Source organism: Kogia breviceps, chromosome 3 (genome assembly GCF_026419965.1).
Source record: "Kogia breviceps isolate mKogBre1 chromosome 3, mKogBre1 haplotype 1, whole genome shotgun sequence".
NCBI classification, from domain to species: domain Eukaryota; kingdom Metazoa; phylum Chordata; class Mammalia; order Artiodactyla; family Physeteridae; genus Kogia; species Kogia breviceps.
Window position 1 is genome coordinate 108,067,864 of NC_081312.1, and position 13,390 is coordinate 108,081,253.

General features: G+C 53.8%; 1 long non-coding RNA gene and 5 other non-coding genes across 14 annotated transcripts in view; all 6 read left to right on the forward strand.

Annotated features, from left to right (window-relative positions):
* Window positions 1-12,391, forward strand: part of LOC136793933 (uncharacterized) — a 68,099-nt gene extending 55,708 nt beyond the window's left edge. For 5 of the 9 annotated variants that reach the window (XR_010840022.1, XR_010840021.1, XR_010840020.1 and 2 more), the window contains 5 exons: window positions 1,234-1,695; window positions 3,467-3,601; window positions 5,996-6,865; window positions 8,605-8,772; window positions 12,093-12,391. This is a non-coding gene — a long non-coding RNA (uncharacterized lncRNA). Of the gene's footprint in view, window positions 1-977; window positions 1,076-1,233; window positions 1,696-3,466; window positions 3,602-5,995; window positions 6,866-8,604; window positions 8,773-12,088 lie in introns of all 9 variants that reach the window. The other 4 variants (XR_010840026.1, XR_010840024.1, XR_010840023.1 and 1 more) reach the window with 3 other exon arrangements.
* LOC131754014 (small nucleolar RNA SNORD116) lies at window positions 1,385-1,476 on the forward strand. Its single transcript, XR_009335066.1, has one exon. It is a non-coding gene; the product is annotated as a small nucleolar RNA SNORD116 (small nucleolar RNA).
* Window positions 3,866-3,957, forward strand: LOC131754072 (small nucleolar RNA SNORD116). Its single transcript, XR_009335121.1, has one exon. It is a non-coding gene; the product is annotated as a small nucleolar RNA SNORD116 (small nucleolar RNA).
* On the forward strand, window positions 6,400-6,491 carry LOC131754078 (small nucleolar RNA SNORD116). The gene has a single exon (XR_009335126.1). It is a non-coding gene; the product is annotated as a small nucleolar RNA SNORD116 (small nucleolar RNA).
* On the forward strand, window positions 9,014-9,105 carry LOC131754015 (small nucleolar RNA SNORD116). Its single transcript, XR_009335067.1, has one exon. It is a non-coding gene; the product is annotated as a small nucleolar RNA SNORD116 (small nucleolar RNA).
* A 109-nt stretch (window positions 12,392-12,500) lies between the features above and the next one.
* On the forward strand, window positions 12,501-12,592 carry LOC131753929 (small nucleolar RNA SNORD116). Its single transcript, XR_009334986.1, has one exon. It is a non-coding gene; the product is annotated as a small nucleolar RNA SNORD116 (small nucleolar RNA).
* Window positions 12,593-13,390: the final 798 nt, after the last annotated feature.

Consider the following 13,390-nt stretch of genomic DNA (forward strand, 5'->3'; position numbering starts at 1 on the left):
CAGAAACAAGGGATTCGGCTTCCAAGGAGAGCCTGCAGGTTTAAGGGCAGGAGAGGTTTTGTGGCACTGGGATCATTTTGTCCTGTCACCCACTGGTGGGCGAACCTGTGGTCTCTGGTGTGCCTGGCCTCAGGCCAGAGAAGTCATGCCGGTTCAAGAGTCCAGGCTGCTGGCTGGGTTTTCTTATTGTGCAGTTCTGGCTGACACATTGGTTCTGGAGGACCTGGGTCTCAAGCTTTCTCTGAAGTTGTGGTAGTGATGGGCCCAGCATGCGAAATTGCAAGGCACCACGTGAAGTAAGCCAGTTGCAACAAGAGTCTTGTCCCGCAAATTTGGGCATCAAAATAACTCTGATGCCATTCACTTTTCATGTGATCCAAGTAAAGGGGCTCTGGCTTGGCAGGAGGCCAGGAAGAATGCCAGTTGGTGAGTCCCCTTGGTCAGTCCAGGAGTGCCTCGGGTGCCCTTTGTTGTGGGGCCCGGCAAGCCACTTTTGAAGGAGGTCATCACTTTTGGCCAAGGGACTTTCCCTTCTGGAAAGTAACTGGGACCGCGTTTCCCCTTGATTGTGAGTCCATTGTGAGAAAGCGTATGTGCCAAGAGCGGGTGTGTTTCCCTGGAGGGCAGTGGCTCTTAGGCTGAGGGGAACCAATTCCCCTGAGGGTGTCTCAGGGGTTCAGGATGACATCATTATGCTGTGTCGGTGGGGAGGGCACTCAGGAGGGGAATTACAGGGCTCGAGACCAGGGGATTGATGGACTGCAGTGCACATTGTCCTGATGGATGCCTGCTCTGAAGGCATCCAGGCCCCGATGCTTTCATGTTTGGCTGCTGACACACAGACAAAATGGGCAGCAAATTAAACATAGAGGTGACATAGAGCTCACATGTCTGGGTGGTATCACCCTTTCCCTCTGTGTGCCTGTGCACACGTGTACCATCCTCAAGAATCTGTGTTTTCTATCACTCCGAGCCAGGTTGAGTGCCAGGGAACAAAGGCCAGCAGCAACGTGTGACCCTCTGCATATTCTGTAATACCCAGTGAGTCAAGGAAGGCGTGGCAAGGCGAGGCAAGGTGAGGCGAGGGAGTCTCAGATGCTTGTTGGCATGCAGTTCGTGAGGTTACTGGTGGAACCCTCGTTGCGGTAAACTGCACTTCTTTACAAAACATAGATGTTTGCCCACAGTACTTTTGCATTGGGGCTGCACCATAATCTTCTGTGGTTTTCCCAGGGAACACAAGCTCCGGTGCTCTGAGTCTTGGCTGCGATTCCTGCCCCACGTCTCGGCTCTGGGTGCTCCCGAAGGCTGACAAGATTGAGCTCACTGGCTGTCCAGCAGTGGAGGCTGCGACTTTGCACATCCAGCGTTTGAACATGTGCTTGGATCGATGATGACTCCCACAAATGCATTCCTTGGAAATCTGAACAAAATTAGTGAGCAATCCCTACCATCTCCTCATCAGAACTGAGGTCCAGCATTTGCCTCCCAAAGGGAAAGTAGGGAGAAGTTCATGTTGCATTTGCTGCATTGGCTGTCCACAGACACCTTGCTCATGTTGAGGGTGGCGGCGTTCTCGTGGGGAGAAGAGCCACTGGGAAAGGAGCCTGGGATATCCATGCATGTGGGAAGGCTCAGACAACATGCCGTCTCTGAGAGCCTGAGTCTTGCTAGGACTGCTGTCCCCTGCTGTGGGTAAGTGTGCGGGTGGCAGAGGAAGTGGGAGCCTCTGGCGGGCCTCGGGCCTGCCACTGAGTTCTACAGGCCTCCCAGACCACCTGCCGTTACTTTACTCCCTCAAGGAAACAGACGTCTCTACACTCAGGGTCAGAGCAGGAGTCTTGGCCTAGACCAGGCTTCCTTGTCATGTTCTGCTTCAGAGATGGGATGCAGGGTAGGTTTCTCCTGATGATGGGGGAAAATCAAATGGGCCACTGTCCCCGGAGGTTGCGCCAAGCTGATGGCTCCTCCTTGGGTTGTGTCCTCCTTGTGTGTTTGTGGGCTGCGGGGGCAGGACAATGCTTTAGGCAATTCCCGGGGAAATCAAGCTTCTGTGCCGAGGGGTTGCTCTGGCACCTTGCCGTGAGACGTTTGCATGCGAGTGGAGAGAGAAAGGCAAGGTGAGCGGGAAATACACATGGGTTGCTTGGATAATCCCTCTGGTAGACTGGTGGCTGAATAGATCAACGGTGGCCATAGGGTTCCCAGAACTCCTCTGGGATGCCTTCAGTTGCATGTGGAGACACGTGTAGGAAAGGATTATGTGTGGACATTCATGGACCATCCCATCCTATGCCTCTCCTTTGTCAATTTGCTTCCTGACTGGTCCCCATGCCAGTGAATGGTTGCCTTTGTGGCACAGTATGTGGTGTTCGAAAGGGGGACGATTTGGAGGCCATGGGGGTTTTTGTCTGTGTCTGGCCACGTTACCCCTGTGTTGAAGATGTGAAGGTGTTCCTCAGGAGAGCCCAGCATCTTTTCTACACCTGGCCCACATAGCAGTCCCTGAGGATTGGAGCTCTTCCTGGAAGTCATTGGGTGCAACCATGTGGAAATAAGGAAAGGCTACAGATTTAAGGGCAGGAGAGGCTGTGTGGCGTGGGGGTCATTTTGTCCTGCCACCCACTGGGGCCGAAGCCTGTGGTCTCTGGCGTGCCTGGCCTCAAGACAGAGAAGTCACGCTGGTTCAAGGGTACAGGCAGTTGACTAGGTTCTCTCTTCATGCGACTGTGGGTGACAAGTTTGTTCTGGAGGACCTGGGTCTCATGGCTTCTCCGGGGCCATGTCACTGATGGGCCCAGAGTGTGAAAGTGCAAGGCACCACGGCACGTTTCCCAGTTGTAGCAAGGGTCTTGCCCCACAACTTTGGGCATCGGAATGGCTCCGATGTCATTAGCTTTGCGTATGATCCACGTGAAGTTCCTCTGGCTTGGCAAGAGGCCAGGAAGCATGCCAGCTGGTGAGTCCCCCTTGGTCAGTCCAGGGTTGCCTCAGGTGCCCTTTGTCACTGGGCCAAGGAGCCGCTTTTGATGGAGGTCATCATATTCGGGCAAGGGCCATTCCCTTGAGTGAGTCCATTGTGAAGAAGCATGTGTACCAAGAGTGGGTGTGTTTCCCTGGAGGGCAGTGGCTCTTTGGCTGAGTGGCCCCAGTTCCCCTGAGGGTGTCTCGGGTTCAGGATGACATCATTATGCTGTGTCGGTGGGGAGGGAGCTCAGGAGGGGAATTACAGGGCCCAAACCCAGGGGGTTGATGAATAGTGGTACTCTTTTCCTGATGGCCGCATGCTCTCTAGGCATCCTCACCACGATGCATTCTCATTTGGCTGCTGACACACAGACAAGCTGGGCAGCAAATGAAACGCAGAGACAAGATAGGGCACACATCCCAGGGTGGTATCACCCTATCCCTTTGTGTGCCCATGCACCGTCCTCAAGAGTGCATGTGTTCTCTCATGCCGAGCCAGGTGGAGTGCTACGAATGAATTCCAGCAGCAGCGTGAGACACTCAGCATATTCCATGATATCCTGTGAGGTGAGGACGGTGCGGCAGCCAGGCGAAAGATGGAGTCTCGGAGGCGTGTTGGTGTGCAGTCTGCGAGGTTAGTGGTGGAACCATCATGGTGGCAAGCTGCACTTATATGCAAAACCCTAGATGTTTGGCAAAGGGGACTTGTGCACTGGGGCTACACACTCAGCTTCTGAGCTTTTCCTGTGGCACATGAGTTCTGACGCCCTAATACTTGGCTGCAATTCCTGCCATGTGGTCGTCTCTGGGCGCTCCCAAATGCTGACATGATTGAGCTCACTGGCCAAATGGCAATGAAGGCTGTGACTTTGCACATCCAGCCTTTGAGCAGGTGCTTGCATCGGTGAAGTCTCCCACAAAGGCATTCCTTGGAAATCTGAACAAAATGAGTGAGCAATCCCTACCATCTCCTCATTGGAATTGAGGTCCAACACATGGCTCCCAAAGGGAAAGTAGAGAAAGGTTCACGTTGCATTTGCTACCATAGGCGTCCACAGCAACGTTGTTCAAGTTGAAGGTGGCAGGCTTCTTGTGGGGAAGATGTCTGGGAAACGTTCCTGGGATACCCATCCATGTGGGATGGCTAGGGACAGCATGCCATCTTGGTGTGCTTGAGTCTAGCCAGGATTGCTGTCCCCTGCCGCAGTTGAGCGTGGAGGTGACAGAGGAAGTCTGAGCTTGTGATGGGCCTCACGCCTGCCATTGAGTTCTACAGGCCTTCCTCACCCTCCGGTCGTTGCTTTGTTCCCTCAAGGAAACAGGTGTCTCTACACTCAGGGTCAGAGCAGGAGTCCTAGCCTAGGCCAGGCTTCTTTGTCATGGTCTGCTTGGGAGATGGGATGCAGGATAGGTGTCTCCTGTTGATTGGGGGAAATCAAATGGGCCACTGTCCCTGGAAGTTGGGCCAAGCTGATGGCTCCTCCTTGGGTTGTATCACCCTTGTGTGTTAGTGGGCTGGGGGGCTGGAAAATGCCTTAGGCAATTCCCTGGGGAATCAAGCTTCTGTGGTGAGGGGTTCCTCTTGTACCTTGCCCTGAGACGTTTTTATGCAGGTGGAAACAGAAGGGCAAGCTAGGCAGGAAATACACATGAGTTGCTTGGCTAATCCCTCAGGTAGTCTGGTGGGTGGATAGATCACGGTGGGCGTAGGGTTCCCGGAAGGTCTTTGTGATGCACTCAGGAGCGTTTGAAGGCATGTGCAGGGAAGGAATACGGATGCACATTCCAGGACCATCTCACTGTTTTCCTCTCCTTTGTCGATTTGCTTCATGGATTGTCCCTGTGCCAATAAATGGTTGCCTTCGTGGCACAGTATGATGTCTTCTCATGGGGGCCGATTTGGAGGCCGTGGAGTGTTTTGTCCCTGTCTGGCAACGTTCTCCCTGTGTTGAAAATGTGAATGTGTTCCTCAGGACAACCCAGCATCATTTCTATAGCTGGCCCACGTAGCGTTCCCTGAGGATTTGAGCTCTTCCCTGAGGTCACTGGGTGCGATCATGCGGAAACAAGGGAGTCGGCTGCCAAGGAAAGGCTACAGGTTTAAGGGCAGGAGAGGATGTATGGTGCTGGGGTCATTTGGTCCCACCACCAGCTGGTGCAGCAAGCCTGTGGTCTCTGGTGTCCCTGGCCTCAGGCCACAGATGTCATGCCAGTTCAAGTGTCCATGCTGTTGGCTGGGTTCTCTTGTTTCACGGCTGTGGGTGCATTTTGGTGCTGGAGGACCTGGGTCTCACAGGTCCTTCGAGGTCATTTCACTGACGGGCTGAGACTGCAAAATTGCAAGGAACCACGGCAAATTACCCAGTTGCTGCAAGGGTTTGCACTGAAACTTTGGGCATTGGAATGGCTCCGATGCCTTTAGCTTTGTGTGTGGTCAAAGGGAAGGTTCTCTGGCTTGGCAGGAGTCCAGGAAGTATCCCTGCTAGTGAGTCACCCTTGGTCAGTCCAGGGATTCCTCAGGTGCCCTTTGTCATGGGTCCCTACGAGCCACATTTTATGGAGGTCATCACATTCAGCAAAGGGCCATTCGCTTGTGGAAGATCTCAGGGACCACATTTTCCCTTGAGGGCGAGTCCATTGTGAGGAAGCATATATGCCAAGAGTGGGTGTGTTCACCTGGAGGACAGTGGCTCTTAGGCTGAGGGGACCCACTTCCCCTGAGGGTGTCTCAGAGGTTCAGGATGACATCCTTATGCTGTGTTGGTGGGGAGGTCTCTCAGGAGGGGAATTGCAAGGCCTGTATCAGGGGGTTGATGGACAGTGGTGCTCTTTGTGCTGATGGCTACATGCTCTGAAGACCTCTGCATCACAATGCATTCACGTTTGGCTGCGGACACACAGACAAGATGGGCAGCAAATGAAATGTTGAGGCGAGATAGAGCACACATCTCTGGGTGGTATCACCCTTTCCCTCTGTGCACCCGTGCACCATCCTCAAACGTGCATGTGTTCTCTCACCCCAAACCAGGTGCATTGCCAGAGAATGAATGCCAGCAGCAGCATTGGGCCCTCCGTATAGTCCGTGATACCTGGCGAATAGTGGACATTGTGGCAAGGAGAGGCGAGGCAAAGGAGTCTCAGAGGGGTGTTGGCATGAAGTCCTTGAGGTTCCTGGTGGAAACCTTGTGGCGGCAAGTGGAATTTCTTTGCAGAAACCTACATGTTTATCCACAGGATATTGTACACCAAGAGTACACCATTAACTTCTGGGCTCTTCCTGGGGCACCCAAACTCCGATGCCCTGAGATTTGGCTGCACTTCCTGCTCCATGGCTTGATTCTGGCCGCTCCTGACTGCTGACATGATTGAGCTCACTGGCTGTCCCATGGTGGATGCTGTGACTTTGCATGTCCAGGCTTTGAGCACGTGCTTGGATCGGTGATGACTCTCAAAAATGAATTCCTTGGAAATCTGAACAAAATGAATGAGCAATCCCTACCATCTCCTCATTGGCACTGATGTCCAGCACGTGGCTCCCAAAAGAAGAGTAGGGAGAGGTCACGTTGCATTTAGCTACCGTGGGGATCCACAGCCACGTTGTTCAAGTGGAGAGTGGCGGCCTTCTCTGGGAAAAGGGCCATTTGGAGAGAAGCCTGTTATGCCCATCCACCTGGGAAGGCTTAGGACAATGAGTCATCTATGGCCAACTGAGTCTATCAAGGTCTGCTGTCTCCTGCCACAGTCTAGCATGCATTCAGAAGAGGAAGCATTAGCCCTTGGTGGGGCTCTTGCCTGCCATTGAGTTCTAACATCCTCTTCTGCCCCCTATTCATGGCCTTGTGCCCTCAAGGAAACAGAAGTCTCTGCGCTCAGGGTCAGAGCTGGAGTCCTGGCCTAGGTCAGTCTTCTTTATCATGTTCTGCTTGGGAGACAGGTTGCAGATTAGGTTTCTCATAATGAGGGGTGAAATCAAATGGGCCACTGTCCCTGGAAGTTGGGCCAAGCTGATGGTTCCTCCTCAGTTGTGACCCCCTTGTGTACTGTGTGCAGGCAGACTTGAATATGCCTTAGGCAGTTCTCAGGAAAATAAAGCTTCTTTGGTGAGGGGTGGCTCTGGCACCTTGCCTTCAGACATTTTAATCCTGGTTGAGGGAGAAAGGAAAGGTGAGCAGGAAATACACGTGAGATGGCTGGCAAAACCCATAGGTTTACTCTTGGGTGGATAGATCAACGGTGGCCACAGGGTTCCCGGAACACCTTTGGGATTCCTTCAGGACCATTTGGAGGTACGTGTAGGGAAGGAGTATGGGTGCACGTTCATGGACCATCCCACGCTTTTCCTCTCCATTGTCGACTTGCTACATGGCTTGTCCCGGTTCCAGTAAATGGTTGCCTTCACAGCAGAGTATGCTGTCTTCTCATGGGGTACTATTTGGAGGTCATGCTGTGTTTTGTCCATATCTATACACGTTCCCCCTGTGTTGAAGATATGAAGTTGTTCCTCAGGACAGCACAGCGTCATTTCTATACCAAGCCCACATAATGTTCCCTGAGGTTTTGAGCTCTTCCAAAGGTCATTGGGTGCAACCATGCAGAAACAAGGGAGTTGGTTGCAATGAAAGTCTATAGGTTTAAGGGCAGCAGAGGATGTGTGGTGCGGGGATAATTTGGTCCTGCAACCCGCTGCTGCTGTGAGCCTATGATCTCTGGCATGCCTGGCCTCGGGCCAGAGAAGTCATGGCTGTTCAAGGGTCTGGATGTTGGCTGCATTCTATTGTTGAACGGCTGTGAGTGACACGTTGGTTCTGCAGTACCTGGGTCTCATGGTTTCTCCGAGTTATTCTCATTGAAGAGAGGAGTGCAAAAGGGCAAGGTGCCATCATAAGTGTGAAAGTGCAAGGTGCCATGATAGTTACCCAGTTGCTGCAAGAGTTTGCCCCGCCATATAGGGCATCGGAATGGCTCCCATGCCACTACACTGCAAGCATTTGCCACGGCATTTTGGGAATCGAAATGGCTCCCACGACATTAGATTTGCATGTGGTCCAAGGAAGAGTCCTATGGTTTAGCTGGGGTCCAGGAAGTAGGCCTGCTGGTGAGTTGCACTTGGTCAGTCCAGGGGTTCCTCAGGTGTGCTTTGTCATGGGTCCGTACAAGCTGCTTTTGATGCAGGCTGTCATATTTGGCCAAGGGCCCTTCCCTTGTGGAAGACCTCTTCCCCTTGAGGGCACATCCATTGTGTGGAAGCGTATGTGCCAAGGGCAGGTGTGTTCCCCTACAGGGCACTGGCTATAAGGCTGAGGGGGCATAGTTGCAGTGAGGGTGCCTCAGCGGTTCAGGAAGACATCCTTTTGCTGTGATGGAGGGGAGAGTGCTCAGGAGAGGAATTGTAGGGCCGCAGACCATGGGGTTGTTACACCACGGAGCTCTTTGTCCTGATGGCCGCACACTGAAGATGCTCTGAAGGCGTCTGCGCCACGATGATTTCACGTTTGGCAGCAGACACACAGGGAAGATGGGCAGCAAATGAAATGTTGTGGGTAGATAGAGCATACATTGCTGGGTGGTATGGCCCTTTCCCTCCATGCACTCATGCACTCTCCTCAAGTATGCATGTGTTCTCTCACCCCGAGCCAGGTGGAATGCCAGGGAAGGAATATCAGAATCAGAGAAGCCTGGCACCATCTGTATAATCCGTGACACCTGGTGAAGTGAGGACAGTGCAGCAAGGTGAGGCCAGGTGAAGGAGTCTCGGAGGGGTGTTCGCGTGCATTCTGTGTGGATCCTGGTTTAAACCTTGCTGAGGTAAGCGGCACTTCATTGCAAAAACCTAGAGGTTTGGCCACAGGAACTTGTGCACCAGGGCTACACTCTCACCTTCGGACCTTTTCTCGGAGAACACAAGCTTTGATGCCCTGAGAACTGGCTACATTTCTTGCCCCTTGGCTAGGCTCTGGCCACTTCTGTATGCTGACATGATTTAGCTCGCTGGCCGTCCCATGGTGGAATCTGCAATTTTGCATGCCCAGCGTTTCAGCATGTGATTGAATCGACAATGAGTCCCACAAATACATTCCTTGGAAATCTGAACAAAATGAGTGATAAATCCCTACCATCTCCTCATTGGAACTGAGGTCCAGCAGGTGGCTGCCAAAAGGAAAGTAGGGAGAGGTTCACATTGAATTTGCTGCCGTGGGTGTCCGCAGCCACGTTGTTCAAGTTGAGGGTTGTGGCCGTCTCTTGGAGAAAAGGGCCATTGTGAAAGGAGCCTGGGATGCCAATCCAGGTGGGAAGGATAGGGACAATGTGCCATCTCAGGGACTGCAGTCTCCTGCCATGGTTGAGCATGCGGGTAGGAGAGGAAGCATGAGCCATTGGTGGTCCTGTTGCCTGCACTTGAGTTCTACAGGCCACCCCCACCGGCTGGTTGTTGCCTTGTGCCCTCAGAGAAACAGAAGTCTGTATGCTCAGGGTCAGAGCAGGATTCCTGGTCTAGGGCAGGCTTCTTTGTCCTGTTCTGCTTGGGAGACCAGATGCAGGTTAGGTTTCTCCTGATGAGGGGAGAAGTCAAATGGGCCACTGTCCCCGGGATGGCTCCTCTTCGGGTTGTGTCCTGCTTTTGTGTGCTGTGTGAAGGGGCTGGAAAATGCCTTAGTCAAGCTTAGTCCTGGCAATCTTCTTTGGTGAGGGGTGGTTCTGGCATCTTGCCTTGACACATTGGGATCCCAGTGGAGAGAGAAAGGCAAGACGAGTGGAAAAGACACGTGAGATGGCTGGTTAAGCCCACAGGTTTACTGTTGGGTGGATAGATCGACAGTGGCCAATGGGTTCCCAGAACACATTTGGGATTCCCTCAGGAGAGTTTGGAAGCACGTGTAGGGAGGGAACACGGGAGCACATTTGTAGACTGTCCCACCTTTGTCGTCTACATTGTCGATTGGCTTCATTCAGGGTCCTTTTTCCAGGGAATGATTGCCTTCATGGTACAGCATGCTGTCTTCTCATGGGGGCCGATTTGGAGGCCATGGGGGGATTTTTCCGTGTCTGGCCACATACCCCCTGTGTTGAAGATGTGAAGCTGTTCCACAGGACAGCCCAGCATCGTTAGTCCACCCAGCCCACACAGCATTCCCTGAGGAATGCTGCACTTCCCGTAAGTCATTGGGCTCAATCATGTTGAAAGAAGGGAGTCAGTTCCCAAGGAAAGGCTACAGGTTTAAAAGCAGGAGAGGAAGTGTGGTGCGGGGGACATTTTTGCTATCACCCTCTGGTGTATCAAGACTGTGCTATTCTGTGTACCTCCCCACAGGCCAGAGTAGTCATACCAGTTCAAGTGTCTAGGCTGTTTGCTGGGTTCTCTCGTTGAATGGCTGTGGGTTAAACGTTGCTTCTAGAAGACCTGGGCCTCATGGTTTCTCTGAGGTCATGTCACTGATGGGCCCAGAGTGCGAAATTGAAAGGCAACACTGTAAATGACCCAATACCTGCAACAGTTTGCCGCACCACCTTGGGCATCGGAATGGCTCCCATACTATGAAGCTGCAGGGATTTTCCTCACAACGTTGGGCATTAGAATGCTTCCCATGACATTAGCGCTGTGTGCGGGCCAAGGGTAGGTCATCTGTATAGGCAGCAGGACAGGAATTATCCCTGCTGGTGAGTTTCACTTGATCAGTCCAGGTGTTCCTCAGGTGCCTTTTGTCACGAGCCCCGACGAATCGTTTTTGATGCAGTCCACCATATTCAGCAAAGGGTCCTTCACTTGCGGTAGATATCTTCACTGAGAAGGCACATTCACTGTGTTGAAATATATGTACCAATGCCGGGGTGTTCCGCTAGAGGGCACTGGCTCTTAGGCTGAGGGGGCACTGTTGTCCTGAGGGTGTCTCAGGGGTTCAGAAAGACATTCTTTTGCTGTGGCAAAAGTGGCACAGTCTTCTCATGGGCACCGATTTGGAGGCCGTGGGGGCATTTGTCCGTGTCAGGCCACATTCCCCGTGTGTTGAAGGTGTGAAGGTGCACCACAGGACAGCCCAGCATCGTTTGTAATCCCGGCCCACATAGTGTTCCCTGAGGATTGCCGCTCTCCCCGGAGCACACTGGGTGCAACCCTGCAGAAACAAGGGAGTCGGCTGCCAAGGAAAGGTTACAGGTTTCAGCGCAGGACAGGATGTGTGGCCGGGCGTCATTTTCCCTGCCACCCCTGGTGCGTCGAGACGGTGGTAACCGGCGCGCCTGGACACGGGCCAGACTAGTCATACCAGTTCAGGTGTCTGGGCTGTTGGCTGGGTTCTCGCGTCGCACGGCTGAGGGTAACACGTTGCTTCTAGAGGACCTCTGCCTCACGGTTTGTCTGAGGCCACGTCACTGATGGGCCCAGGGTGCGAAAGTGCCAGGCACCACTACAAATGACCCAATTGCTGCAACGGTTTGCCCCGCCACTTTGGGCATCGGAATGGCTCCCGTGCCGTTAGGCTCCAAGGATTTTCCCCGCCACGTTGGTCATCGGAATGGTTCCCATGCCATGAGCTTTGTGTGTTGGCCCAGGGTAGGTCATCTGTCTTGGCAGCAAGCCAGGAAATATCCCTGCTGATGAGTCTCCCTTGATCAGGCCAGGTGTTCCTCAGGTGCCCTTGTCACGGGTCCCTGCAAGCCGCTTTTGATGGAGGCCGTCATGTTCGGCCAAGGGCCGTTCCATTGGGGAAGATCACTTCCCACTGAGGGCGCATCCATGTGTGGAAGCATCTGTGCCAAGGGCGGCTGTGTTCCCCTTGAGGGCACCGGCTCTTAGGCTGAGGGGGCACAGTTGCCCTCAGGGTGTCTCAGGGGCTCAGGACGACAGCCTTTTGCTGTGATGGAGGGGAGAGTGCTCAGGAGAGGAATTGCAGGGCCCGAGACCAGGGGGTTGTTGGACGGCGGCGCTCTTTATCCTGATGGCCGCACGCTCTGAAGGCATCTGCGCCACGACGCGTTCACATGTGGCTGCGGACACACAGGCTAGACGGGCCCCTAATGAAATGCGTAGTGGAGACAGAGCACACCTCGTTGGCTGGTATTGACTTTTCCCTCGGTGTGCCTGTGCAGCCTCCTCAAGTGTGTGTGTGTGTTGTCTCACCCCGAGCCAGGTGGAATGCCAAGGGCGGAATGGCAGCAGCAGAGCAGCCTGGGGCCATCCTTAAAATCCGTGATACCAGTGAAGTGAGGACGGTGCGGCAAGGCGAGGCCAGCCGAAGGGGTCTCGGAGGGGTGTTGGCGTGCATTCCATGCGGATCCTGGTCGAACCGTTGTCGTGGTAAGCAGCACCTCTCTGCTAAAACCTAGACTTTTGGCCACGGGAACTTGTACAACACGGCTACACCCTCACCCTCTGGCCTCCTCTCGGGGAACACGAGCTTCGATTCCCTGAGAACTGGCTGCATTTCCTGCCCCATGGCTCGGCTCTGGCCACCTCCGTAGGCAGACATGATTCAGCTCGCTGGCCGTCCCGTGGTGGAATGTGCAAATTTGCATGTCCAGCGTTTGAGCGTGTGCTTGGATCGATGATGAGTCCCACAAATGCATTCCTTGGAAATCTGAACAAAATGAGTGAGAAATCCATACCGTCTCCTCATCGTAACTGAGGTCCAGCACTTGGCTCCCAAAAGGAAAGTAGGGAGTGGTTCACGTTGCATGTGGTGCCGTTGGTGTCCACAGCCACGTTGTTCACGTTGAAGGTGGTGGCCGTCTCATGGGGAGGAGAGCCATTTGGAAAGGAGCCTGGGATGCCAATCCAGGTGGGAAGGCTAGGGACAGTGTGCCATCTCTGGCTTCCTGGGTATGGCCAGGGCTGATGTCCCCTGCCACGGTTCAGCATGCGGGTGGGAGAGGAAGGGTGAGCCGTTGGTGGTCCTGCCGTCGGCACTAGAGTTCTCCAGGCCGCCCCCACCGGCTGGCCGTTGCCTTGTGCCCCCAGAGAAAGAGAAGTCTGTATGCTCAGGGTCAGAGCAGGATTCCCGGCGTAGGGCTGGCTTATTTGTCATGTTGTGCTTGGGAGACCAGATGCAGTTTAGGTTTCTCCTGATGGGGCGAGAAATCAAATGGGCCACCGTCGCCGGGGTTTGGCGAAGCTGATGGCTCCTCCTCGGGTTGTGTCCTGCCTGTGTGTTGTTCCGTGTGAAGGGGCTGGAAAATGACGTAGTCAAGCTTAGTCCCGGCAATCTTCTTTGGGGAGGGGTGCTCTGGCCTCTTGCCTTCACACGTTGGGATCCCAGGGGAGAGAGAAAGGCAAGGCGAGTGAAAAAGACACTTGAGGAGTCTGGCTAAGCCCACAGGTTTACTGGTGGGTGGACAGATCGCCAGTGGCCAAGGGGCTCCCGGAACACATTTTTCTTTTACCTCCGGAGCGTTTGGAAGCACGTGTAGGGAGGGAACACGGGAGCAGGTT